The sequence below is a fragment of the Lissotriton vulgaris genome, chromosome 3_1, assembly GCF_964263255.1.
Source record: "Lissotriton vulgaris chromosome 3_1, aLisVul1.2, whole genome shotgun sequence".
Classification (NCBI taxonomy): domain Eukaryota; kingdom Metazoa; phylum Chordata; class Amphibia; order Caudata; family Salamandridae; genus Lissotriton; species Lissotriton vulgaris.
In genome coordinates, this window is record NC_141689.1 from 1,471,887,999 (window position 1) to 1,471,915,759 (window position 27,761).

Consider the following 27,761-nt stretch of genomic DNA (forward strand, 5'->3'; position numbering starts at 1 on the left):
TCCAAAGAACATTTTATAAAGTTACTTTCTACCACATTTATTTAAAAAATCTGATTTAACTGTTAATTTAGATTTTGAAACTAAGCGGAAAGTAGCTTTGTTTATTTTTCTAGTACTTTCCCAAGCATAGATATGGCAGATATAAGATTTTAGATTGGCAATTTTGACTAACAAAGATGTTTTTTTCAATTGGGGATTCTGAGTAACATCAGATAGGCAACAAAAGTGAAGCTATAAGTTATCCTTGTTTCATTCAGTTTTTAACCATCTATATTTTTATGTAATATATGCCCTCCAAATCATCTGCCCTTGCTTTTTCCCTTATACAACTGTTAGAGGAGTAGTGGGAGATGCCATAACTAACATGGCCAGACCTCCAAACAATGAAAAAACTCTTGCCTCCTGCCAGTCAACTTCACCACCCACTGAAAATAATGTTCCCCGATCCAAGTCCAAATATAAAAAAATATACCTGGCTTCCTGCTACCCACCCACCATCCTCAAATCTTGTCCCTGCCTAAAGGTTGGTTTCCTACTGACAGCAGCTCTGTGAGAGCTGCTAAACTGAGTGGGCTAGTTTCTCCCATCAGCATAGGCCAGCAGATTTAATAGGGAAGAAGGTAGTTGGCACAACACCACGCACATTCTCCCTTTAGCTGAGGACACCCAAGAGAGGCCGAAGAAGGTAGATGATAGCACAACCTGCTGACCCATCAGAACACAGGGTGTGAGAACGTCCCCTGGTGATGTTACAACAGGGTATAACCACTTTTGTTACCTGCTATTGTTATTTCACACAACTGAATAACCATATTTGAATCCATTTGCTCTGGATAGTGGCGCCAAAGGGAAGCCATCTATGACAAATATTACAATTATTTTAATGACAAATGGAACTATACTATCTATGGAAAATCTAACTTAAGCCTCTACAGTAAAAATAGCTTTAAGGCATCCATTCAGTGCAAGGACATCTATTTTATAACATACTGCATGTAATTTTATATATATTAGGCACTCAGTATTTATCAATACCATTTTAGTGCCAGAATGTATGCTCTGTGGGACTGAATAGGATTAAAGCAGTCCACAGATTCCTAATGCCAAACAAAATTAGGGTCCAGAAAAAAATGCAAAAAACAGGGCTTACCTTGCAAAAGATGTAGATTTCCTCTACTTCGCAACAGGTAGAAATTCCTATTGTTAGATTTGTGATTGAGTGTGGTGTGTCTGAAAGGTTCTGTACTTTCTACCCCTAGATTTTATGATTTATCTTACACTGGAGTACAATGGGGTTTTAGAATAGAATTTCTCAGGAGTATTTATGTGGTAACTAATGTTTTATTGTTTGATAATAACATGTAATGGAAGATTGGTGGGTCACCAGACATGTAGCCAAGGTGCTCAGGTGCTACTCGGAATCTTTAGAATAAGCATTCCTAAGCAATTTTGAATTTGTGTGTTTCATATTGTGCGTTTCATATAAAGGTATTGGTCAGTGCTGCTTAGTCAAGCTGTCCACTTGCAGACTCATCAAGAGTGTTGCGCAGGTGCAATGATTTTTGTTTCGTGATTTTCTGTTGTATATTGGTATGTGGTGATAATAAGAGGGAGTGCTTTTATAGACACTGTAGGAAAGCGGGTTATTAGTAGGTGGAGGTATTTACCCTCAGCTAGTAGTAATACCACAATCACTAATAGGTCCAATCAAGTCTCAGCAAATTAATCTTTGTTCAACCCTTGGCAGTTTTGCAAATGAGCAGTCAGGTTTAACTTAGGAGACAGGTATATGTAAAGCATTTAATAATACCAAAACAGTACAACAGTAAAAAAGTGAAAGACATAAGAAAAATTCAACACTAATTTATAGAAATAGAGGATACTTGTAGCTTTAAAATTGCAGCATAAGGACCGATATCCAATGTAACTGGAGATATGAATTTTTAAAGATTAAATACAAACATTTGCATTCTAGTGCCAAAAAGCTTAAAGTGCCTCATGCAGCTTTCTGATGGAGCTAGATTAGGACAAAGTAAACGTATTAGGCCAAACATGATGGCGCATGAGTCGGCTAGTCAAAGGGCTAGGTCCCGTTCAAAATGTTACCTTCAGAAATAGTCTTTTTCTTGGAGCTTTTCTCTCGACGATCAGTTCTCAGGTTCCTAATGTCCAAAGTTCAATTTGATGATGGTGGCCTTCTGCAGCATAATGCCCCAATGTGCCTCTGGAAATATTTCTCGTCAACTGTACTGTGAGGAGCTCCAGAGCTTTCAGCATGGCAAAGCAGCGTGGTCTGGCAGATTCACAAGTTGATGGGGGCAGCTTGACACTCGACATTGAGATGATCTCCTCCTGGAGCTTTCCTGCAAAACATTGCAGAAAGTTTCCAAACATTGAGATCTTGTTGGTTCTGAGTTTAGGGAAAATAAGTTTCCACTAGCTCAGGTCATAGGTTCAGAGACTCTGGATTGCAACTTGGGGACTAGGACTTAATCTCCCACAAGCACTTGCACAGTCCAGGAAAAATACAATTGCTATTGGTCAGCTGGAGTGATCGTCTCCTTGGCTTGTCAGGTGACTTCTTCTAGCTCTGTTGTACCAGCTGCTGATCAGGATGTGCACTCCTTTTTCTTTGAGTCATACAGTCCTTTCTTTGTAGGGCATTGAGAGTTCAGCATGTGGAGTCCTTCTGAGTTTAAGCCTCCTGTGGTGCAATCAAAGGGTACAGCAGGACAGTCCTTCTTCTGATGTTCCAAACAGTGATCTGTGAAGGTACTGCAGCTCTTTCATATTTATCCTTCATTCTGGGCAGGCAGGAATGGGGGAAGAAGCTACCTCCCTCTGCTATGACCACTTCCTGCAAAGTGTGCCATATTTCTGACCTAGAATTCAATTTATCTCCCACAAATCTAAATCGAGAAATAATCTCCTTGGTGTGTGTATGTGTAACCTACCCCAGAGGTGTGGTTATCATCTGAGTACACTCCCCCATAAGACCCTCACCTAATTGAATTAGGGGGGGCTGTTCTGGCTGCTATGACATCCGTTCTCCTGCCATTGAAAACAAGTGTATCTCTCCAGCCCCCTTTCTGTCCAATATATGCTATTTCATGATCAATGTTTATAGCCCTCATAGGTACTTACATTGGTAGCCTTTATACACCACTCTAGTGCCTTGGCAGATATATCTGGAAAGTCAACCCAGATTTGGGTACTGACTTTCTGGGTGTCCCTAAACGTCATTCAGTTCTGTTCTGGGATTAGACCAAACCTTGTGATCAAGCTCTGCTACATGTGCGGACATCATTTTGCCTTCTATCCCTCTAAGGTCAAGAGCCTATCTCTCCCCACCACTAGGATCAATTCCTTCAGGAGTGAACCCCAGTACTGGGAACTCACCCTCCTCATCTTGAGGACCCTGTCAAAATCTGTCTAAAAAGTTGCCTATATCATCACCCTCCTGGTACTTAGGGGAAATCCCATTAGGCATTCTTGGGTCAAACCACCACCTTCAGACACCTCTGTCTCTTCTTCGGTGTCACCTTCTCTCTGTAATTCCCTTGCCCACTTCTTCTTGGCCAGGGCCAACTTCTCCGTGTTTAGATATATATAGTCCAACTGGGCCTCAAGTTCTCTCTCTCTGAGGGACAGTCATATTTCTCCTGTGGTGGATCCTTTACCCCCACTAGCTCTAGGCATGGCCCTAGTTACTGTATTAATGAGCAGGTGTTTTGTTTCCTCATCACTTAGGTCAGAGGTGCCCTCCTCCGCCACATCACTAAAACAGTAAAAAAGCTAAAGACTCAACACAATTAAAATCCAATGGAAATCCAATGCAATTCATAAATATAGAGATATTTATATCTTCAAAATTGCACCAAAACAACAGGAATCCAATGTATAGAACCAGAGATGTAATTTGTCAAAGTTTAAATTAAAGAATGAGCTTTCATTCGCCTATAAGTGTAAAGTGCCAGCCATGGATATCTGGTCATGCTGGACCACGAAAAAGTCAAAGCTTCAGGCCAACAGTGGTGGTGCGTTGGAGCGCAAGTCAGATATGATGAGTGGGTGGGCCAGGTCAAGTTTTTACCTTCTGACTTAGTCATTTTATGGCGCTTTTTCTCTTGACGTTGAGTTATAGAGTTCTCGAATCCGCATTTAGATTCAATGATACCGGCCTGCTCCAGAGCGATGCATCGGTGAGTCTTGCATTTCTTTATCTTCATCGCCGAAGGAGAGGAGCTACAGAGTTTCAGCAGTGCTAACCTGCATGGTCAAATCGAGTCGTATTTTAACATTGCTGACAATGCCGGTCTCTCATGGAGCTTTTTCACAAAAGTTGGAAAAAAGTTCCCAAACTTTTAGATCTGCCCCTGAAATGTTCCTTGATGGTCAGAAAGAGTCCACAGCCAAGGATTAGGAAGTTCGGGTTTGCATCTTGGGGTTTGGGACTCCAAATCCCACAATGCATGCAGTCAATCCAAGAAAAATCCAGGTTGGAGTGGTACTTGAAGTGGGTATTGCAAGTGGCTTCTTCCAGCACTATTCTACCTGTTGCTGTTCAGGGAGTACACTCCTTATAATTCAAGACAGGCAAAGTTCTTCTGTTGTAGAACCTTTAGAGTATAGCAGGTGCAGTCCTTATGAGTGCAGCCCTCTCTTGTGCAGTTCAAGGGTCCAGCAGGACCGTCCTTCTTCTCCAGATGTTTTGAGACAGCGATCTGAGGTGCTCTTACAGCTCTTACATATTTATTCCCCATTCAGGAATGGTAGGAGGGGGAGACACCCCAAAATCAAAATGGAGAATATCTCTCTTTGGAGTTCAAGTCTGGCTAACCTAACCCAGAGTCCTGGCTAAAGTTTCCCTACACACCCCTTTCAGCCCCTCTACTAATCTAATTTGAGAGGCTTCCATCTGACTGGGGATCAACGAAGTGGGGGCTGGCCTAGGTCCTGTGACATGTCAGCTTTTCCCCTTGAAGACCAATTTATCTCCCCAGTCCCCTTCCGGTCTCAGGCCTCTTCACACCTAATCATGAAGCAGATTGGCTCAGGCTGTCAAAGGCTGACCAATCAGAAAAGGCTGCTACAGGGCTGCTTTATGTTTCTTCATGAAAGTAAGTTCTAAAACTCCTTCCCTTCCATAGTTGTAATTAATATGACCTTAGCAAATTGTTGGATTTATTGTAACTATTACTTTGATATTAAAGTTCAATAAAGCCTTCCCATGTTAGTTTGTGGAACTAGCAGCACTACATTGGTGAAAAACACTTGTAGCTGTTTTTCCCTAACTATAGGATGTATAACATCTTTCTTGATGCTTCTGCTTTTTATAACTAGGCATCCTACCCTTGAGGCACCTAGGGCATTCCTTAGGGGTGGCTTATATGTAAAACAAAGGTAGTTTTAGACTTTGGAAGTACTTTTAATTCCAAAGACGAATTTGGAGACAGTTTTACTTTACCAGCCTGCAAAATATGACTGATTTAAAAATTACACCAGGCACACCCATACACCACAGCAGTGCACACGTAAGTGTATTAAGGCTACTCAGGCCTTTAAAACTACAAGCCCAACCATATTCTAGAGACTTGCAGGTAGGTTGTCTGAACCAATTGTAATTAGGCCAATTGCCTTATACCTTTTAAACAGAGCACTGGCCCCGGGCCCCGTTAGCAGAGCCAAGGGCATGTTGAGAGTCTATAACCCCCAGGATCAGTCAAAACAATGGAGGGAATCAGGGCAAAAAGGATGACTTTCCTACAAATAGAAATTTCTTTTGTTCCATTACTTTTTTGAGACCTCAAATCGAGTCTGACTTGATACTTGAGTTATGCGGTGGCAAAGTGGAATGCCCCACTTACCTTAAGGTCTTTTATGTCTGACTCCAAAAGCCTCCATGTTTCCCTGTCTCAAATTATAGTTAGTTGATTAGATTGTGTAAGTAGATGCTGTCTTTACAATTGGTTTGTCGTACTAGTTGACTGCAATCAGGATGAAAATAAGTTTATCATATATTCTGTAGTTCACATTATAAACCCATTTGAAAATCACTTCAAAGAAAATGTGTGTAAATGTATGTATCCCCGACTTAAACTAAATCTTCTCAGTATGATATAACCATAATATTCATGGCCAGTACTTATCATTGTTCACTTTGAAATAATAGATTTCAGAAGAGCATTGCTCTTAAGCAACTGCATGACCAATAGCCATCGCTGTAAACTTATGGTGATGTAATGGGGCCTGCGGAGAGAGGTGATAATATTTACTGCAACGTTTCACAGGTGTCCCTGGGAGGCAATAAGGACTCAGTATGGATGTGCTGGGAGATGCAGGTGTACATTCAGCTGCACAGTCTAAGTTTTAGTTGTGCCTTGATGTTCATGTTCAATCAATAACTTAAAACAGTCATGATGATGGAATGTGGCCCCAATAACATATTAGTGAGCGGAACAGAGCTGGCCCCACAACTCGTGCGTAATGTTGTAAAATTCCCATTATGCCCCAGGTTCTGCACTTTCCAGACCCCACACTGCTTCTACAAAATCATTTACATATTTATAAATGAAAGCATGTAAACTTCAATAATAAAGATCAGCTTGTGTGAAAATACCACTAGATTGCGCCAGGTGACATGCTTTCTTTACCACTAGATTGCGCCAGGTGACATGCTTTCTTTTCCCCTATAGTATCCCCCAGCCTGTCTATCGCCCCTCACGTCCCCTGAGGTCAATGGGCAGCATGCTTTTAGTGGCGCCTCGGATATATAGAGCTAGGATGGGAGGTCGGTCCTTTAGACACCATGCCAGCAATGACTGGAATAACCTACCCATCGACTTGAGGATGGAGCTGTCTGAAACCAGGTTCAGACAGAGGCTGAAAACCCACCTTTTCCCCAAGCTAAATTCAGCATAGCAGGCCAGGCACTCCCTCTGTAACCCAGCTGATGAGATGTAGATAGGGCTGTCAGCGCGGGGACGCACTGTTCTCTGTGCAACCATGCGCTTAACAAATGTCATTAACCTAACCTAACCTAGTGTATGACTTTTAATACCTAAAACAAGCCCTTCAGCCACCTGGAACAATGAAACAAACATCCAGAGCGCTCCAGGCCTTGAAAAACTCCTCTCACAAGCCAAACAGTATTACATACTATTGAGCCATATATCCATGTAATGAGTAAACTGAGGATAAGGTATATGACACATGCTATAGTATATAAAACAGTCATTTATTCAACGAAAGAGAACACATTCATAACTCTAACATCATTATTTGCATTAGCTCTTTACTCAACTGCACATGTTCCCGTGTTGTCGTGTGTACCTTTCTTAGAGATTGTTGAATGAGCAAAATAAATTATTAAACTACTTATGCCCTTGCAAAATGAAGCGTATTACATCTGTTGTACAGAACATACAGCACAGCTAATAAGCAAAATGGGCAAATTATTTGCATAAGTCACATAAATCAAAGAGAAGCTCAATTTCATTCTTGTAGCTTTCATTGTGCTAATGTGGGCCACTATACTTTCATTCAAAGGAATCTACAATTTGAGGCACAAACCTACTGACTTACAGATGTCTACTTATAAGTGTGTGGTAGTCTAATCATTGCTTAATCGATTCATTATTGTTTGACCTGTCAGCCTTAGGGTGGTTTTCTCCCAAACCTGTTGCCTTCCTTTTCTATTTTTCCTGGCCTCCTGTTTGCTGGATGTAGTACTATGAGCACTTTCACTTGCTAAGTAGTGCTAAAGTTTGTATGCTCTCTCATTTAAACATGGTAATATTGGCCTATACCCAATTGGTCTAAATGCTACTAGTGGGTGTGTAGCACTGATTGTGTCACCCATTCAAGTAGCTTTTTGCAGAGCCTATGTGTGCAGTTTAAACTTCTATTTCATCTTTTCAAAATACAACTTTTGTTTTGAATTCAAACGTCACCCCCAGGGTAGGCCCTAAACAGCCCAGAGGGTAGGGTGCATATCAAGTATTACCTGTCCTGGTAGTGAGAAACTATTAACCTTGTTTTCACTACTGCTAGGCCTATCTCTCCTATAGGATAACATTGGAGTTGCCTTAATAAATTTTTTTAACGTAAATTCTAAATTGGAAGAAATAACTATTTCATGTTTGGAATCACTGGATTCCTAATTTAAAATCCTAACTTATGGTGAAGTTGTATTTTAAACTACAATTCTGAAAATGCCACTTTTAAAAGGTTGGATCCCAACTGTATACCCAGACTCATAAATATTTAAGCAACACTTCTTTACTGAAAGATTGTCATTTAGTTAACCTCATAGCTGCTATTAAACATTCCTCCCCAGTGCTGCACTGTCCATTGGAACTAGTGCTGAATGGACGTCCAATGGTCGTGCGCAGCACTGGGGAGGTAGTGCTGCCGTCGGCCAATGCACCGAGGCAGCACTTAAGGGGTTAATTTAACCTCATTTTTTATTTAAAACATTATAGGATTTAAAAACATTTACCAAATACATTGAACATATCCTTAACTCTTCATTTAAGTGTAAGGTCCAATAATTATAGCCCTTCTTCAAAACATACATTTTCAAATCACTTGGAAAAAATAATTTAAAACTTTTTTATGTATTAGACTCAGTCAGATACAAATAACTAACTAAATATTTTTTTCTTTTTTGGATCACTGTGGTTTGCATTTGGTTTCTTGGAAGATGGTTAAGTAAAGTATATGCATTTAAATGTTTGCCCTTTAACTGAAAGAAAAAGAAATAAAAAACAGTTTGACAGCTTCCTGGAATTCCTTCCTAATGAGCACACTCTGCTTATGGGCTGTTTAGTCTTTGAGCCATCTTTCTTGTAATTGGAGCTACTCGCTGTCAGAGCACTGACATTTTAGGGTGGCACAAACAGAAAACCCTGCTTTTAGAACCATTGTAGCTTTTTTTCAAACAGGTGACATAAAGAGGATATCATTGATTAGTTAAGAAGTCCTGTATGTGATTAAACAGACACAAAAAAGGTGACTTTCAAAAAGCAGAATAGGCTATCGTTGATCATTCTATACTCCGGGTCAGCCAACTCTGCAGACCATAGCGTCTTTCTTGTTAATAGCATCGAGAATGGCATAGGCTTCAAATATGAATAATATGGTGATAACAAATTGCGAGCGAATGATTATGAGCATGTTGTTGTTTGTTTTAAAAGAAACAAATGCTGCTCAGTGTTTATCAGAGGCACCGCCCACCAGCAATTTTATGTCATAATCAAATGAAGCAATGGAAGAAAAAACTTGTTATGGGTTACATCTCTTGCAATTTAAAAATATTCTCAGATCTTTAGCTTTTTAGTGGCTCTGCTTATGTACAATGGAAGAAGAATGGACTGTCTGATGAACTAACGTTAAAAAAGAAAAGCCTTCCCACTGGACAAAGAAGCTTTATGCTCACACTGTCCATTTTGGGTCCACAGTTTCGAATTTGGCTCCGTGAACCCCACATATATGATTAACACACTGTTAAAAATGTTTTTAAAATGTATATAGAGCTAGGCCCTTTAAATTGTGACCCCGCAGCACTCTGCCAAAGGAGACAGCTGATGTCCAAGCACAGTGGGTGCTGGGCAAATGCAGAGGATTGCTCAGCAAACCTCCTCTTCTCACAGCCGAAGTACAAGGCACAGTGAAAGTTGGGCACAGCAGGGGTTGACAAACAGGGGCAGGTTAGTCATACATCCTGGCTATGAACTTTGGTGACCGGACACGTGTAATGAGTTGTTCGCAAGACCTGGTTAAAAACCTGGCATTCGGATAACTATTGTTGCACACAGCCAAAGGCAGGGTGCAGCAGAGGTTGGCAACCTATGATGGGTTGGGTACAGGGAAGAGTTGCATATAGTATTTGAGAAATAAACTAATTTCACTGGAAAAACACAAAGGTTAAATAGAAATTATTATTCACTTTTCTTATAACACCTAAATATAGGTTTACAAAACCTCAGAAACTCACCTAAAAGCACAATTAAAATTGAGTCTGACTCTAAATTAAAACCCAAATTATATAGAAGTTCTCAAGGTACGGTTAGGACTGCAATCCATAACGCACACAACAGGCATGCACACTATAATTTGCACATCAAATGTAATGCCTATGCCATCACAGTTTTTCTACAAAGGTTTTACAGCACCTACAGTAAAATGTAACTAAATAAAATCAATAAATAATAATACATTCCTGGTCATCTCATTGTGTTAGGGGCAATTTGATATATTATTGCATATTTGAGATAATTTACAATAGTTGTAATTTAAACTTTTATTTTGAAGTCCTGAGCATTGATTCCTAATATGAGTTTTGGTTTGCATGTCTTATAATGTGCTATAACTAGAGCTAATCATAACTTGGCTTTGACCTTTGTTTTATATATTTATGTAGTACTCTAATCCTGAAAGGGTTTTGTTTTGAGATATCTATCAACCATCAATGTTGCCCTTTTCAAATGATGTGCACATTCGAAGCTGGTGTCAGCTTGAAGACTGGACAAGGTCTCTGGAATATTACATCACACAAAGTTAAATGTTGCACTCAAGGAATTCCAAAGAAAGTGCTTTTATCATAACTTACAGTTACCAAAAATCAACGTGTGTCACTTATCAAGGTTTTGGACACCATTTATTCATGTCAGTCCCAACTAATTAATGAAAATTAAAAGAACTCATGAGAAATGTCCTGACAAGTATATCGATATATTTTAAACCTGCTTCCATAACACGTTTAAAACAACTTCAAATATATCTCTGGTGGGTGCTACCCTATTAGGTAAGTGGTAGCTTTATCAAATGACCTCAAAAGTATATTTTGAGAAAAATACATAAACAGCGGTAATTGAATCTAAATGGTAGATATTTTTTCAAGTAACACTTGAAGGTCAGTATTTTATATGACGGTGTTATACACCATTTCAATATGGCAGATTCAAAGCACTTCCCTTAAGAGGTGTTCATGGCATGGGTACCTTTTTACTTGCAGCCAGCTTAGTTGTTATCTTACATTTATTTTAAAAAAGAAGAGATGCTTTTTTCCTTTCATGTACTACATAAGTTCACTTCTTGGTGAATTAGCTTTATGTACTTAATGAGTATTATTGTACTTAATAGAGTACAAAAGCTTTTACTACCATGCCAACATGGTAGACACCTGAACTATTGTTGGCATGTTAAGGATAGTCCTTCCAGATCGCTCTACTTTAGTTTCCTTCCATCTTGCTGATGCATGATACAACATTCCCGGGAGCCGGTTCATACACTTAAGGCCAGTCTCTTCAAAAACTATGGGAAGTATATGGCGATACGTAATCCAAGAGTGGATAGATGGATTAAAACCCTGCTGTCATTACCAGTAGAATAGCACTAATGAAGATGGTGACATTGCCAAAACTAGTATATATTTTCCAAACTATCCCCATCTCATTACACAAGACGTTTTTTACTCAACACAGCACACTTATGCTAAAATTGGCTTGAGCAGGCAAACAGCCTAGAGTTTGCTGGAAAAAACTGCATCTTCTGTACCACAGAAGGGGCTTTGCAGCACTGCATTTTGGAGTGCACTACTTAGTGGTACAGGCTCAATGTATCAATCACTGGATGCAAAATAGCTGACATGTGCCACATGTCGTTTGATTCACCCACTCCAAATACGGAATGTCCCGAAACTCACACTTCAACAGACCATCCAATGAGATAAATACAGTGAAATGTCCTGCATGGGCATGGTCCTGGCTTGTGTTGATATGTGCTCTCCCAATATTATACTCATCCTTAATCCCAAACAAACATTGGTCTCTGCTGAAAATGTAGAGTACACCAGCAAAAATGGCACAGCTCCATACTAAAATTTTCAACACTTTAGGGGATTTATTTAAGGATCACAAACTTTAATAATATCAGTAAAATCAGAGGGAATCCACCACTACATTAATGGATACCATTGCTTATGGGAAGCTATATCATGCAACTCACAAACTCTGACCCGCATTTCCTACTGAGCCAGCTGTGTGGCATGTGATTTATATTCTGCTTTCCTCTCCTCAACCAATTAAGCTGATCACCAGACTATATAACACAGTTATGGAGTTGATAAAGACACCACCCTCCAGAAAGAGAGGTCTGTGGTCAGCAGATCTAGGTCTAAACATTGATGACACAATGTGGAAATGCTGTTGTCAGCAAATAAAGGAGGACTCCCCTAATGGTAGTTATAGATCGATCCATTACAAAATTTTGCATAGGATATATGTTAGACCTGGCATCTTTTGGTGTGGTCTCCCCTGACTTTTTGGTGTTCTACCTCCTATGTGGACCTTGTTTTGCTGGCTTATGACTTTGAGTACTTTGACACTGCCATTCAGTGCCAAAGCGCTGTGCTTAACATATAGATACTGGTGATTGGTGTATATATGATTGGCTGATTTGAGTTAGCTGTAAGTCCCTTGTCTAGGGCTAAGACATTTATCTAGGGCATGTAACTAAGATGCTACGCTGTGGGCCTACAGCACAAGTTGTGCCACCAACCGACGGAGCTCTTCAAACATACCACAGGTTGTAATGTAATGTAATGTCAAGCGCCAAGAAACCGTCCGGTGTATGTTGCGCTCTATAAATCCTTTTTACATTACATTACATTACATTACATTACATTCTGACATGCACACATGTGGACTGCATGCCCTAGTAGTGAATGCCTCCAGATGATGTGTTCGGTACTGTGAGGCTTGCTTCTTGTATTGATTAACATGGGGATCTTTGGAAAGGCTATTGAGCTGTATTTATTACATGCAGAAGAGTAGCAGTATGGTGTTTGGTATCAATGAATTAGTAATGGCAAACCCTCTCCGTTAGTGAGAGTGGAATTGACATTACTAATGTAGAAATGCCATTTTGGGAAAGTGGGCATTTCATTGCTCATGCCTCTCTGTGTGACTATCAACCTGTCTTCAATCCACATCTGGGTGCTGGGGGACAGCTACATCTGTGCATTCCTTATAGATGGACTTAGGCTAGGGGCACTCAAGGGAAACTGCAGACCTCTGACTCTCAGAGGTCTTTATGGGATGGATAAGAGGGGGTGGAATTGGCACCTGCATCCTAACGGGCAAGGTTCTGACTCCACCAAAGATATTGATCAAGCCACCTTGGGTAGGATGGCAGACAGGACTAAATTTAGAGGGGACATGTGCATGTCAAAGGTGGTCTTTTCAACTGATCTCATCTTCAAAGGCCATTGTGAGAATCACTACTGAGGCTCTGTCCTCAGGAGTTTAGAGACGCTTTTGGGACTGAAACCATACTTTGCTTGTTTGATGCTGGGACATCGATAAGAGGAACCATTGGGGAAAGAGGGACTGCAACTGGATTATCCACAAACTTGTGGTGGTCTGGGATGGGGGCTATCAATTGGTGGATTTTGCCTGTATGTTGCTGATCTGCAGCTAATGGCCAGCTGTCGTGGTCCGGGTCCCTGAGCACTCTCCAAGGGCCGGTTGGCTGGCATCCTGTCCATCAGATGCCATGGACAAAAAGGATCTCCATGTTTCCTCAAGATTATAAGGACCACGCATGATGCATCGAAAACGGTTGAAAGTTATCGTTGGTTGGGATAAAGACCATCCTGAGGTATGCAGTAAACACACTGTGTTGAGGAGTGTGTTCTTAAAAATAGGTGGCCCATCTGGGGTGCTGCAATGTGAGGAGTTTGAGGAGTGCTGAGCCTAAGGACCCGACGTTGTACCCGGAAGACTATGCTAGCTCAAACTTCGTAGCGTGTGGTGTCCCAGGTGTGTTGAAGGACTTTTGCTGAGCCCGTGGGACTCGAGCTGAAGGCTGTACAGGCTGTAACCTCCAGATTGGGAGACAACAGTGCTGACATCTCAGATTCAGTCCAAGGTCCTCGGCCCCCTCCCCTCAAATCCATGCCTCAAGGTACTCTGTTGTTGGCAACCTCATGACTGGACCCGAAGGGGTCTAGTTGTGGCTTGTGTACATTAACAGTTGGCTGCTTAGGGCAACTGCAGCTCACACCTCTGCTTGGGGGCAACATTTCTCCAAATTGGAAACGTGACAGCTTCCGGTGTCACAGTCATTTGCCTACTGGAAGGATAGTGATCCTGTATTCGTGAAGGTGCCACTTGATACCTTGAATTCCCTAATTTGAATGGATGAAACCAAGTAACTGTTTCCTTCTGCTATAGTTGTGCCGACAATCTAATCAACGTGTTGCCAGCCAGTGCAGTGTTTATCATTGGCTGGTGTATCTTGAGTGGCTGAGGGGCTGGCTCATGATGTGTGGTGAAAACCTGTGATACCTTGACCATTACAACTGTATGGGGTATGTGATATTTAGGAATGTTGTGGTTCATGCTAATGTGATAGTAGAAAGTGTTGTTTTGATGTGGGAGAGATTGCGTGGATTGTGAATACCTCGGGAGAGTGATGCACATGGGTTTATGTCGCTTTTGGGGCAGAGAGGGATTACAGAGCAGTGAATTCCTATGAAGGATATATATATATATATATATATATATATATATATATATATATATATATATATATATATATATATATATATATATATATATGTTCATGCCGTTTTACTGCTAATGGGAGAGGTCGACAATTGCCAATTGCATATAACTGTAAAACATATTTCGAATGTGTATGCCACCCTCAGGACATTTAAAACATAAGGGTACATGTCCTACCATTTCTACCTAGTGTCTACCTTAGGGGTAACCTATGTGTAAGAAAAGGGGAGTTTAAAGCTTAGCAATTCGTTTTAAATGCAGAGTTGATGTGACAGTAAACTCCACACACAGGCCCTAGGGTGGCAGGCCTGAGACAGGTTTGATAGGCTACTTCTGTGGGTGGCACAATCAGTGCTGCAGTCCCACTAGTAGCCTTTAAATTACAGACCCCCGAGTTTATGGTATACCACTGTACAAGGGACTTACAAGTAAACCAAATATGTCAAACAGGTGTAAACCAATCATACCATGTTTAGGAGAGAGAGCACATGCACATTAGCATTGGTTAGCAGTGGTAAAGTGCCCAGAGTCCTAAAATCAACAAAAAGAAGGTTAGAAAAAGGGATGAGGAAGGGGAGTTTTGGGAAAACGTTTGGGAGATAACCCTGCAAAAAGGGCCAGGTCCAACAGACGTGTGAGATTTTTTTCATTGGACCACACTTAATTTGACCTCCCCTGCGTTTTAATATATGAATTAATGATGATAATATGACAAAAGTTAATTTGATACTTTCTAGTTTGTGTGTTCATATTCCTGTGCTGTAGAACTGACTTACTGACTATTACTTGGATACACTTTTTTGGCATGTTGGTGAAGGTACACCGGACATGAATGGAAAGTTGGTGGATAAAGTTTGTCAGGTCTGTGGATTCTTATCTTGACTGGCGGGGTTTACTGGGAAACAATTCATGGTTGTTGGGCACTAGTACTTCCCATTTTCTTTTGTGAGAGCACAGTACTTGGTGTTTTCTCTGTTTTGGGGGTTTTGCCTTTCTTTTTGTATCCTGTATAGACATGATGGGCAAGGTTTCTTTTTAAGATGGACATAGATATATAGGCTGCCTTGAAAAAGTCTGTATCAGACAAAAAATGTGTCGGCTGTTGGATGTATGCACTTATTTGAAAAGCTGGAATCATTGAGAATAATCTGGCAAGAAGACAAATGAATAATTTTTGCATTTACTGTTTCATGGTGCTCCAGTGTCATATTATAGTTTTAAATATATTCTAGTTACCCTGCCATTTTACCAAACAAAACAGTGTCAGGGGGTCCAGTGGCTAAGCTGTTTGTGAGGAGGGGGACTGAGGGTTATTCCAGAGGCATGAGGGAGGTTAGAGCAGCATTAGCCCTTTTCAGGTTTCAGCACACTGGGAGACCGCATAAAAATATACTCTGTTCAGCCATGCACATTTGTTTAGCTTGCGTTAGCTTATCATATTGCTGAAGTTCATAACAATCATGTTTATTTCTCAAATGCAAAATGCCCCGAAGGACTTGCGTCCTTCAATAAGCACCATAAAATTCCAAAAGTATGCCCCGTTATGCCACGCACCGCAACATTAAAGCCAATATTCCTACAATATTTCACATTGACAATTGTGCTAGATATGGCCACAATTATATCACGTATACTCACCAATATATCGTAGATGGCCATCATTGTGGCAAACTAAGCCAACATTATGCCAGTAAATTCCATAGTATGTCGAGCTTGGCCACCCTGTGCCAGAACCACCTTTCTATAAGGAAGTAGAAGCTTTTTGGCTTTGAATGATACCAAGATGTTAGCGAGCCCGACCAGATGCCAGGGATGGTTTGCCCATAGACATCGATGAGCCACTCAAATCTCATGCACAGCCAAAGACAGGGCGAGCGCACACATATATGGCTGATATCTCACTTGCACACACATACACACAAGTAAACACGCTCACACACAACTATCAAAGGGAACAACCACCTTTTGCAAGAGCAAAAATGTAAATGAGGGCTACTGCACAACCACTTGCCCGTAAGCCCAGAAGTCTGTGCTTGTTATTGTGTTTTCAGTTCACCATCACCAAGAGTGACATTCTGGTACGTGCCAGCATAAAAGCATGTTCACTCTTAGACTCCACTTTGTTTTTGTAATCGCTAATCTTTGCCAATGCGCATTGCCCAGGCTCTTCTGAAACACAATCTTTATATCGCAGGTGATTACACAAGGCTTGGGCTATGCTGTTGTGATGTGTCATCAGGAGTGGTCCAGTGGGGCATGGTGGGGGAGACTCAACAGATGACGACGAGCGAAAATTAAATAAATAAATAATTTACCCTCGTTGTCTGTCCAGTCCTCCCACCCCCACTGCGCCCTACTGCTTCTACCTGCACGGGCTGCTCCATGTGTCAAAGGTTTTAGTACCATGACTATTCGACCACTGGTAAGCTTTCATGTTCCCTCAGAATAATTACTTTCTTGTTATTTAACAAACAACATACAAGCATTTCAATGGATGTGCATTGCATGCTTACCATAATTTTTGTCAGACCTAATGGTGCAAACAGATGGTTATATGAGTGACCAAGCAGGGAGACACAAATGCTATGAGATGCTGCCTGACAATTTCTGACACAGCATTTCAATAACACCTCGTGAAGCAATACTGTTTCTCCTTCATCTCTCCAGTCTGTTTTTATTGTGGTTGGAAAGTGCTGGGCAATTAGCAATACAATAAAACACCATGCAAATCTATCGAATGCCTTATCTCTCCTGATTCTTGCAAATTGAAAAAAGGGAATTTCAGTTTAGCGCATTATCTTTCAGTCATTGTTTGAGCGAGCTTGTGTGGGGTGCTTTAAATCAAAGGAACTACTTCAAAATGGGGCGGTCAATTCACTATATTTTACGTGAAAATAAGTGCACACTGAAGTGTGAAGGAACAAGGGGCCTCATTTATGAATAGTGACGCATCGCTGCGTGAAAACAGCGATGCGTCACTTTTCACTGCGCACTCCTTGCGACACCAATGATGCGTCATATTTAATGTATGACGCATCATGTCGCAAGGATTTACAGATACGTCAGTATTTCTGACGCATCTGTAAGCACAAAAGTGACGCATTGCTGGAGTGTATCACAAAAGTGGCGCAACTCCAGCAATGCGTCCTTTCACATGGGGAAAGCCCCATGTGAAAGGGCTTGCGTCTGCTGTGAGGCAGGCGCAAGATTTTGATGCAACAGCATCCTAAAAGTAACGCAGTGAAATCTCATAGATTTCACTGCGTCACTATTACGAGGCTTTTTGCGGGGGAACGCCCCCTCTGCATAAATTATACCTGACGCAGGTATAATGTGGCGCAGGGGTTTAAAAAGTGACGCATCTACCTAGATGCGTCACTTTTTAAATATGGCGCAACAAGGCGCATGTTTTACGCCGCCGATGCGTCACAAAAAGTGACGCATCATAAATAAGGGCCAAAGAGTTTTGCGGAAACAGGCCTGTCAGCGCAAGGCATTGAAAGAGGCAATTGTGCCTGAAATGCGCAACACAGCCAGAAAGTACGTGTTTATGTGGAAGAGGTGTGGCATAGCGGCCATGGTACCTGACTCTGGACCACAGGGTTCCCGGTTCAATCCCTGGCTCCAGCAGCAGGTTAGCCCAGCACCATGTGACTCAGAGCAACAGCTTGCTTAATCTTCCTGAAGGCTGCCAACTCTGGGACCTCTCCGTCGGAGGTATCTGTGCGCTTTACCAATGCTCGTGTTTATTTATATCACAGGATGAGTGAATGTTGCTTTCAGTCATCTGGTGAGAATGTTGGTAAAATATGTTCAAATCTCAGAAAAAACGATATGGTTGGCAGCTCTTTTCTTGCAGGCCTTGGGAGATAACTGTCTCCTCGAGCAACTGAATCTGTCTCCAGCAACCAGAATGTGTGTCTGCAACGCAGCTCTCCATTATCCCCAGAGGGGTCGGAGCCCCCAAAGAATTCTGCCTGGGGGAGGCTATGCCCCTTAAGAGCCCACACTTAGACCCCTTGGATGATAGGGAAGTGACAGAGCTATGATTACACAGGCGCAGGGCTGGAAAGAATGTAACAACAATAGGTAGCAATTAGTGGATGAAAATCCTGCTCCGACGTTTTGAGATTTGCCTATAATTTCGATGTGACATGTGTACTAATAGGTTGCGCCACAAAATGTCCAGTTGCAGGAGATCTCAGCGTGACCTGTCTAATAAATATGAAATAGGCACCGTGATTGTCTGCAAACACAGGGATTGTGACATGCAAGCAACTGCAGGCCACTGAAATGGAAAGCATTTTTTTTAAAAAAGCAGCCAATATTCTTTAGAGGCTTTCCCACCGAAATTGGGATTTATGCATTTGAAAATAGCAGTTTGCAGTCACAAACTCTATGATTTTTTTGAAACACAGGGGGCCTCATTTATGAAAAGTGACGCATCGCTGCGTGAAAACAGCGATGCATCTCTTTTCACTGCGCCCTCCTTGCGACACCAATGATGTGTCATATTTACAGTATGACGTATCATGGCGCAAGGAGTTACAGATACGTCAGTATTTCTGAAGTATCTGTATGGCTCAAAAGTGACGCATTGCTAGAGCGTGTCACAAAATTGACGCAACTCCAGCAATGTGTCCTTTCACATGGGGCAAGCCCCATTTGAAAGAGCCTGCGTCAGTCTTACTCCTGCTGTGAGGCAGGCGTAAGAAATTGACGCACTTGTGTCCTAGAAGTGGCGCAGTGAAATCTTATAGATTTCACTGCGTCACTTCTATGACCCTTTCTTGCGTCAGAATGCCCCCCTGTATACATTATACCTGGCATAGGTATAATGTAGCACATAATATAGCTAGAGGGACGCACAGCCTTATAAATGAGGCCCAGGGTTTGCAACTACAAAATGCTTTCATATATCAGACCCATGTTAGTTTATATTCTGCAGTGCACTCCTTATCAGTCTCAATATCACTAACTCTCTGCATCATCTTAATAGTAGCGACTTGCAGAATTTGTTTTTTGATTAACTCAGCCAGCTCCATTTTACATTTTCAAAAAGCTACCTTGCCTGAAAGAATTCTTTTCTTGAGAAACTTGGTGATTGTAAGTTCAAACGTCATTTGCAATTTTTTTTTACTGTTTGTATCTTTTATGTAACTCATCTAATCCTAAATCCTTATGTATCGCAACTGGTTCTTTTGTACAGCGCTCTGACGCCTTCGGGTAATGTTCGCGCTATAGAAAATCGCATTAAATAAATAAATAAAATAATTAAATAAACTACGTTGGTCCATTTGGTATTTCTGTTTGCTATTTTCTCTCCCTCCCCCATCCCCCTCAGGTTAATTGTTTGAACACCAACATTGTTTTCATTATTTTCCCACAAATATTCCTCAGATAGAAGAGCACAGGGAAGATAAAAAGTTGCTGGATATGATTGGTAATGTTAGGACAGGAAAAACGAAGATGTTCAAGGCTCAATATGGAAAGATTTTGCTGTGAGTTATTCTTTTGCTATTTCTGGCTCACTCGTGAATTCCAGGCGAAAGCCAGGAATACTCCTAGAGTACTCACAGAACTCAGGAGTAAGCTAACAGCAATGCAAGAGTAAGTAACAACTACTAATTGCAAAATATTGGTGAATCTTATCAACGAGATCTGGCACCTCAAGTGTGCTCTGTTAGGAGCACAGAGGCACCATTGGAAGAAGCTTTGGGGCAGATATCTGAATAGGAATGCCCCAGTTGTAAAAAATCAGTAAGCTAAGAAGAACGAAGCTTACGTGTTTTGATGTCCTTTGTGTGTAGCATGGTAAAGTGGCAATATGAGCAAACTAGAGTTCTGAAGAGGGTTTCTAAAGGCCTCTGTGGTGTATGTTACACATGCCAAGCGTGGGTTAAAGTTGAGCTACTTTGCTCATGAATTGTGTAGCAAAATGTACATCAGCTGCATAGCAGCAAGCACATGAGAAGAAGAATCATGCAGAGAGATCCAAAACAGGACTTGGAAATCTCTTGAAATGAAGAGGAATTGAAGTTTCTGCAACACAAATTCTCAGTTGGTGTAAAACAAGACTCTTTGTATTTGTTCAGACCGGTTTCTGGACACCTAGGGTAAGCAGGATAACTTTCCCCTTGTGGGGTTAAATCAGCAACCTCAGAAAGTAAACAATTGCAGCTTGGTCATAGCATTTTGCTCTTGACCTAAAAATACTGAATACATATTCCAGAAAACCAAGATTACTCCCTCTTCCCAAGGTGGACTGAGTTCAAGATGCAACAATGATTCATTTGGGTACTTTACACATTCAACTATTAATTTATTTTATACTGCACTACTCACAAGCAGTTATGTATGTATACTGACTATATCATCCATTTTTATTTATTGGAGTCTTTTCGCTACACAACTCTAACTACTTTGAGACACCTGGCCCTAAACAAAATATACCACTTTAATCCTCAATTCAAATCCTTGCAATCCATTACAAAAGCAATTTTATCCAAAATAAACCTGCCCTTCCCCTTACCTTAAGTATAGTTTGTTTAATCTAGCACTCTTTTCCCTTACCATCCATCCACTAACTATACATATTTGTATAACTTCCTCATAATCACTACCTCAGAGACAAGAAGGTAAGGGTACTTGTGGTAAAAATGTGTTTCAATGAGAAAATACGTTAATACAACAATACATGACAAAAAATAGATGAGAAAGACAGGGACTCCAAATTGTCAGACCACAAAGGGTCCGGAACGTAGCAGCCCGAGCACTCATTAGCTTGCCAAGGTGGTGTTCTAACTTGAATGCAATACGTTGCCCTCATTGGCTGCCTGTTGCACTGTTTGTTGAATTTAAGGTCCTTTGCATTACCTTTAAAATCCTCAACTCTTCATCGCCCAGTATTCTGTCAAACCTGCACTCTTTCTACAACCCCTCCCGCTAACTCCTCTCTATGTGACAGAATTTTGTGGTTGTCACCAGGGTGAGGAGGGCTCATGCTGGTGGCCGCTCCTTCCGGGTGCTGGCTTCTAGACTCTGGAATTCCCTTCCTATTTCCATCCACAGCCTAAAGCTTTATCTGCCCTTCCGTAAAGCTATTAAAATGTTTCTGTTCCCTCCGCTATAAGTTGTTCTGTTGTTACCAGCTGCGATAATCTGGTTTCAGCGCCGAGGCACCCCTTTGCTGGGGCAGCCGTGCACTTTATCAGCTTAACATAACATAACATAACATAACATAACATTCAACTGAAGATAATACTGTTCAGTGACCCGATTCTGAAAAATCTTTGAACATGTGGCAAACATATCCAATCCCAGTTCTTGATAGAATAAATGTTGTGGGGAATACCCTGTTTTAAAAAAATATTGTAAATTGACACAAAGGCTTCAAATGTGTTATGTTTTCTGTAGATTAAATCAAAATATGTCTGCAAGCCCTCTGATTGCTAAAAGCACAGCATTGGTCATTCATACAATCAGGCTGATTCTTAGAGAAGCAGTGTATGTGCATTTACTAGTAGTCTACAGTACAACTGCACCTAAAAGGTATTTGCAAATACAATTTAAACAGAACAAGACAGATAATATTTGAAGGTATAGGACATAATTGGATATCTATCAAATAAATAAAAAGCATGAACAGACTCACTAGAGGTATTCTGAAGATGAAACAGATTGAAGTATTGTGATTTTCACAGAGGGGCACTGAGTGGCAGCCGATAGCCAGCTAAGGAGAAGAACCATGAGGTGGAAAATATCCCCATTATCACAGCTTCTGAACTGTAATTTGATGTTACATATGGACCCCATACCAGTCCACTGTCATTAACATGCCTTAAGCTTTTTTGAGTTGCATGGTTGTGTTATGCGTGCAGTGTATTTAAACATACAAAAATAGTAGAATATTTGTGAGAAAAGGAACGTATGGTTTTTCAAAACAACGTGCAGGGTTTCTTATAGGTGTGTTACCTATATAGTTACGTAAAAGAAAGAAAGAAATGCATTTGGTATTGTGCTTGGCAAGTGAACGTTGGTGGCCACAGCAATGGAAAATATGCGTTATTTCTGCTGCTGCGACAGAATTGCATGAATTACTGGATTTTAAAACTACGGCTTGTGATAGAGTACACAAATATTACATATTTGTTTACTAACTTTATGTACACCTCCTTAACAATTGTCGATGGTTACTTTTACAACAACATTCCTCTCATTATGAAAACATGTAATCTAAATGAAGACACACCCAGCCAAGTGTTCCTTCTAATGGCTAGCAAATCTAGACCTGCACTGATATTTATATGGTTCTATTATAAAATATATACCAAGTTCTGATTAATTGAAAATTCTAGCTTTGAACACTTAATTCATTGATTTTTTTATTATAGATGTATATCTAAAAGTACAGCCTACCAGCAAACAAGATCTGTAATTGCTGAAAGATGCTAAGTATTATCTTACTTACTGAACATTCACTGGTTTACATGAATCAACAGTTTATGTGACCTATGCTCTACGGGATTTACATTAATCAATTTACATTGGAGGTTTGTTTTGCTGTGTGGTGACCCCATTCACAAAATTGTTTCACGATGCTTGTTCATTAATTTAATTTCTTGTCATGTTTGCCAAAACTGATTACTTAAGATGGGCTTTTATGCAGGGAAAAAGAGCTGGTAATTTTCCAGAAAAATATATTACATTCTTTTTGGGGTGATGGGGGAGTTGAGAAGACTTGTAGGCGCATGTCATAGAGTGCAGGGGTGTTGCAGTACCCCCAGAATAATCATGAAGGAGTTCAGAAGGTGAATGCGCAATAAAGATGGATCTAAATGTTATTTTTAAATGTTATTTTCATCTTGCCACAGAGGTTAAATATTGGGAGCTGTCTTCTGATAAATTGCTGCTTATTTTTTTAATATGGAGAATTGTGTTTACTATTCTTTCCCTGCAAAGTGACAGGATTTTGTAATGTAAATTGTGTGACAATCTTTGTGAGTGTAAAAGGATAGGCTGAAGGAAGCTTTTTGCTTACTAACATACAACCAAAATGGAACTGTACAAATATTACAAAATATATCACAGTGGTGTAGCTGTAAAGTGTGGTCCACCCCCGGCAGTATTTTTTGGGGGGAGGCGGCAAGTACACGTTAAGTTTTTGATTGTATTCCTTGTCTGGCATTCTCCCCCCTGCTCTTACCTGCACTGGCCGTCACTGGGCATCAAACATATATCAGCAGTAGAACAGCACAAATGAGGCACTTTCTTTTATAATTCTGAAATGTGATGGAAACAAATACTTTAATAGAATCAAGACACTTTATTTGGTGACGAACACATGATAAATATCTACTGAAACACGATTTCCAAACATCATTTGTACATTGTATAGTTTTATCTACAAAATGACATATCTGTACAAAATGTATTGCCCATATCAACGGAAAGTGTACTTTCTGTAAATTATGGCACACTATCACAGCAGTTTTTAGTAATATATTTGTGACATTGTGCTAAAAAATGCACAACCAACAACATACCACACCCTTACCACTCTTGTGATGGATGGGCATGGCTGATTTGGTACACTTGTTATTTATGTGATGCTTGCATTTTTCAAAGTGCCCATGCCCCTTACCCTTAAAATTGTTCCAGGCCCACTGGCAGACTGTTTTCCAATATGCATTATGGCATTCATCCAAGACGCCTACATTAACCTCCCTACTGATGCGTAGGTGTCATGGTAGATGTGGGGTGAGTTAAAGCTTTGCTTGCAGGGTGGGAATCAGCTGCACTTTAACCAGCACTTCCAAAAATGTCAGGAACTAAGCTAGCATAAAAAGATACCCACAATCCATGTGGACCATTTGTTTTTGTTGTGTAATACAGAATTGGTCAAATAAGCGAGTTAATATATAAGCACAGCAGCGCTATACATAGGGGACTTGTCCTGAAGATGAGAAGATGCAGATTTTAAGAAATGACTGCAACACTGTAGCTGGCATCTGGTGGGTTATGACTGTAAATAGTGATTACTGACTTTCAACTGTCTTCAAGCATGTGACTTCCAGGTGATATGTAAAACATCTATTCTCCATTTGTACAAAGCAAAGCATCAGATGTATTAATTAATTGTTTGGTAACATTAGGGCCCTATTAAAAGTGGCAATTTTGTTCCGAAAGGTAGGCTTATGACTAAAAGTTTCTTTTGTGTGCCTACCAGATATTTACACAGAGATTCCTGGTAGGCTTAAATACACTTACTGTGCAATTCTTTATCATGAGTTAAAAAAATCCACTGTAGTGAATCACCCTAAAAAGGCGGGCATTCAAAAGTGTGATTTGATTTGGAAGTTTGGGATCACCCTCAAACATGGATTGTATCCTAGTAGGGAAAACGTGTGTTTGCCCAGGAGGCTCCATTCTCCTGAGGGGAGTTCTATACTATGCTGAACTCCACACATAGAGCAAAGGAGCCTTAGGAATAGTTACATGATATTCCCAGTATTAATCCTGTAAAACTGAAGCTCGCACAGCTTTCCAGGCATACTTCTGCAAATTTTTGTGAATGGGAAAAAAAAATAGAAAAATATGTAAGTACTTTTATGTAGAGGTGTAACTCTCGCCTGTACTTTTATATTTTTTTGCTGAATAGGGCCCTTGGGGTTGGTCTTAAATGACTCTCTAGTCCATCCCACTTTTAGGATTTTGCATCATAATGGAATATTTATTTTTATTTATTTATTTATTTATTTTAGAGATTTGTAAAGCGCCTGGTGACCCGAGGGCATCCCCGCGCTATAATATTTATGGAGATCTGAGGACAGAAAAGGAGGGACTCTATTTAGGGAACAACAGCGTTTTCAGTTTTTTCCTAAAAATCAGATGAATAGGTTCAAGCCGAAGGGAGCGGGGAAGTGCATTCCATCTGGTGGATGCTTTAACCGAGAAGCGACGGCCGCCAGTAAGTGTCTTCCGGTGTCTGGGGATATTGGCCAGGTTCTCATTCTCCGAGCGAAGGGACCTGGGAGCTTTGTAGGGAGTAACCAGGTCTCTCAGAATGGCAGGGCCAGAACCATTAAGCAGTTTGTGTGCAGTGCACAGGGCCTTAAATTCGACCCTTTGGCGTATTGGAAGCCAGTGGAGAGCCTGGATTGCTGGTTTGGCTGATACTCTGGAAGGGAGATTCCATAGTAACCGGGCGGCTGCGTTCTGCGTGCGTTGGAGTTTAGCCATGGTAGCTTCTGGGGCTCCGAGGTATACCATGTTGCTGTAGTCCAGCCGCGCAAGCACCAGTCCCTGGACCAGGAGTTTCCTGGATAGGGGAGAAGTAGTGGAAGGATCTTCCGAATGGAGCGCATTAGGCCAAAGCAGGTCCCTGCTGTCTTGGTAGCTAGGAATATGGGATTTGAATCGTATTGTTACAATCCATCATAAAATGTTTTGAAGTGTCAAACCAATGTGTAAATTAGAATTAAGATTTATGAACTACCCTTGATGCTATTCCCAGGTATTTGAATGTTTGATGATGTGCTCATAATATCAAATAATTTACGCATCTCCATATCAACAGCTACTACTACTTGGGTATAGTTGATGTTGTGAGCCTTTCTCTTCACTCTTTTGTGAAGCAGAACATTTAGAGCAACTCATAACTCGTGCAGTAAGTAGCCTCCTAATCTAATTCCACCCATCTCACTGAAAGTCTTCTCTGAAACAACCTACTGCTCTTTGGATCAAATGTTGGTCTTTCCTTGCATACTATACACAAATTAGAGAGCGCTACTCAACTGTTTGGGCAGGGTGGGCTGCTTTTTCAAAACAAGAAAAAATGCGTACTTTTATATGTGGAACCCTCACCTACCAGGGTACAACTTTGAGCCATGCTTCATTATTAACAAATAATGTTGTTAAAATTCCACTCACTCACACGTACAGTCACTCATTCATGCATTCACAAACCCATATAGCCAGTCACACACCGAGTCACACACTGATACAGTCACACACCCACTCAGATCACATATGTTAGAGATAGCACCACTCATTAGTAGTACAACCAGTAAACTCATGTAATAGTTATAATGAGCTCAGATAACTATAACTGCTGAAATGTAATGGTTTTGTACGAGTGAAATCTAAACGGTACTAGAAAGTCCCTGTAACCTTTGTGTTTTTGTACATATACAAAAAGCAACAAAAATTGGTATGCCGTTCCTCGAGGAATTGCATACCAATCTTTGTTGCTTTCAGTTCTTGAGCAAGTATGCTGGACCTCTGTTAAAATTGCCCTCCCCTTTCTCCCCAATTGTTTATATATTTGTACATATACATATACAAACACACACACATACACACACTTGGCCCGGGGATGGGGTCCCCGGGGATGCAGGCCACGAACTGTTGCCAACCCCCTGCTGTGCATGACCAAAGTCTGTGCAGAGTGTGGGGTTGGCTGCCTGTGGGGGGATGTGTTGCAGGGCCTGGCCACAGGCCAGATCCTGTTGCCAACGTCCTTCCATGCACGACCGAAGGTCATGCATCATAGGGGGTTGACTTTACATAGATTAATACAATATTTTTAAAAACCCTAGAAATTCACTATGAAAAGGTTAATGTCATGTTATTGTTAGGTTTGATAAAAAGGTCTGTTTTTGTTTTTAAAAAAACCTTATCAATTATAGTTTGGTGAATATGAAAGTGACGATTTACCTAAAAAACATAGAAATTCCCCCGTTATTGTTAGCAGAGCAAACTGTAACGTGTGGCCCGCCATGCAATTCTTATGACCTCACTTATTACAGCACTGATAACATGCTTTCTGACATCATTTATGACATCACTGATGACATCTTAAATGACATCATGTCACCAAACCTACATTGAGAAATTAAGTTGATATGAGTAGAAAAGTAGGTTTTGTAAACAGTGTTTACTCTATGGTGAGAGTTTACTCTGTACCACACCGTTTGCAGACAGTGATACTCTCATGAAAAATACACCATAGAATATTAGAAACCATCGCCTAAAACAGTGTACAATCTATGCAACACTTGTCAAAAAAGACTCTATTTTCTTAAAATAACCAAGGTTTGATGGTGATAAAGATTATACTTCCTGCACCCTTCACACTGTGATGAAAACTTTACAGATAGTCCAGATTTTGAAGCAAAAGAAGCCATGTGC

At 40.7% G+C, this 27,761-nt stretch overlaps 1 protein-coding gene across 1 annotated transcript in view; it reads left to right on the forward strand.

Moving 5' to 3' along the window:
- The window catches only part of GRID2 (glutamate ionotropic receptor delta type subunit 2), a 2,654,005-nt gene that overhangs the window by 1,144,722 nt on the left and 1,481,522 nt on the right, over positions 1-27,761 (forward strand). The window lies entirely within an intron of this gene.